Source organism: Schistocerca piceifrons, unplaced genomic scaffold (genome assembly GCF_021461385.2).
Source record: "Schistocerca piceifrons isolate TAMUIC-IGC-003096 unplaced genomic scaffold, iqSchPice1.1 HiC_scaffold_954, whole genome shotgun sequence".
In the NCBI taxonomy this organism is placed as follows: domain Eukaryota; kingdom Metazoa; phylum Arthropoda; class Insecta; order Orthoptera; family Acrididae; genus Schistocerca; species Schistocerca piceifrons.
Window position 1 is genome coordinate 232,501 of NW_025729228.1, and position 2,500 is coordinate 235,000.

The window sequence follows — 2,500 nt, forward strand, 5'->3', positions numbered from 1 at the left end:
CATGTTGTCCCCTAACCTAACCCATGTTGTCCCCTAACCTAACCCATGTTGTCCCCTAACCTAACCCATGTTGTCCCCTAACCTAACCCATGTTGTCCCCTAACCTAACCCATGTTGTCCCCTAACCTAACCCATGTTGTCCCCTAACCTAACCCACGTTGTCCCCTAACCTAACCCACGTTGTCCCCTAACCTAACCCACGTTGTCCCCTAACCTAACCCACGTTGTCCCCTAACCTAACCCACGTTGTCCCCTAACCTAACCCACGTTGTCCCCTAACCTAACCCACGTTGTCCCCTAACCTAACCCACGTTGTCCCCTAACCTAACCCACGTTGTCCCCTAACCTAACCCACGTTGTCCCCTAACCTAACCCACGTTGTCCCCTAACCTAACCCACGTTGTCCCCTAACCTAACCCACGTTGTGCCTTAACGTAACCCACGTTGTGCCTTAACGTAACCCACGTTGTGCCTTAACGTAACCCACGTTGTGCCTTAACGTAACCCACGTTGTGCCTTAACGTAACCCACGTTGTGCCTTAACGTAACCCACGTTGTGCCTTAACGTAACCCACGTTGTGCCTTAACGTAACCCACGTTGTGCCTTAACCTAACCCACGTTGTCCGCTAACGTAACCCACGTTGTCCGCTAACGTAACCCACGTTGTCCGCTAACGTAACCCACGTTGTCCGCTAACGTAACCCACGTTGTCCGCTAACGTAACCCACGTTGTCGCCTAAACCTGCTCTGTAATTGTTATACGACTCGTTCAATTAGTGTAGTGTTGCCCACCCGCAACCCTCGCAATATAGTTCGCTACTCGCACTGCCCGCTCCCCTGTGTATCGCTTCATGTTAAACACCTTGCAAGTCTTGCTGACTTTCCACATGCTCCTGCTGTACACTGTAATGTGGATGGCAGCAGGACGTACATGCCGCCCCCCGCCCCACCCCTCCCCACGTCCCCACCTTGCCCCCTGCCTTCGCAAGCTGGTTGGTGAGAAGTTTGCATGTTCAATGCCCTTCGCATGCGACGTACTCAGGCTACGTTGTGGTGCGGCCTGTGTCAACTGTCCGCTGATGTCGTACGCATAAACCACAATCTGTACTGCACATTCGTCCTTATGTACTGAATGATACATCGTGGCACATGTGTGACCGTACAACGACTGCGCCCAAAAACGGCGGACCATACAGTGCAAATATTGTGCACGCAGCTACGTGTCGTCTCCCTATGAGAGCTGGATTGCAGTGTGGTACGCCATAGAGACGTGTGGGAGGAACGGACGCCGTGGATGGCGATCAGCATGAGCTGTCTGTTGATGTATTCGGGCCTAGTCGTCTCTCCTCAAACACCGTGATAGCATGGTGCACCGCGTTCCATATCTGCGACATGCTACAGAGGCCGGTTGACAGTCGTTCGAGCAATGGACATCGCATACGTACGGGGGCCACCTTCCACGTATTGTCTAGGCGTGCACATTTTGTTGCGTGTATGTGGGCAGACGTAGTGTGGCGTGACACCTGACACAGGCATGCAATAATCGTTGAAGTTGCTAATGGCGATGGACGCCTACGTTTTCTGGTGAAGTTACGCAAATGAAGAAATGGTAACCCGTTGTGGTGCGGTTGTTCTCGCTAGGGGTGAATCGGTGATGGCGACGATAGGTTGAGGTACTAACCGGTTGTTCCAGCGATACCCACCATGCCGATGAAACTGAACGGCATCTGGGTGTGAAGCGATACGCGGCGGTGGCTGGGTGGGACCGTCCCCGGCCGGTGAGGGGGCGCCTCCCGGCGTGCTGGCCGCGCGGTGCGTGGGCGCACGCGCTACAGCCGGCTGGTGGGGGCGGCCAGTGGCAGGCGCGCCGGCCGACGGACGCGGCAGGCGTCGCAGCTGCGCGCCGGCGCACCCTGCGCGCGGCGCCGTGCGGCCAAAGTAGGTCCTCGCGGGCCCGGTGCGAAGCGCGGTGGACATCTTCAGTGTGCTGGCGTTGAGGATGCGCCGCCGCCCGGCGCTCGGCGCCGCGACGCCGTCTGCTGCTCGGTCGCCCCAGCGGTTCTCGCTGGTGGTTTGTATCGCAGCTGTGCGGATGTGTTGGCGCGTGCGCTGTGCTGGGAGAGTTCGCTTCGGCACCCAAGTGGGGCTTTTGTCCTTCTGTGGCGCTGGCGTTGGAGCTGCCGGTCACCGTAGGTGGCGCGTGTTGTCTCCCGCCGGCAATGCCACGACAGCACGCTCCCGGGCCTCTGTCGGCAGCGGCAAGCTCAGTTGGGAGCACGGGTGGTCGCACCGAAAGCGTCTACTCGCCTAACTCCGGGCGATTGCGCCTCTCTCGAACCCGACCAAGTACTTGGGACGGCGCTGCGCGCCGCCGGGACCTGAGAGGGTTTCGAGGTGTATTGTGCAGGGGAGCTCAGCCTCCTCCTGTTTGCAGAATGATTGAGCGAACGCTTGCGTGTTCGCGCGGGCCCCCGGGACACACTCCCGGGCGGCCGGCTG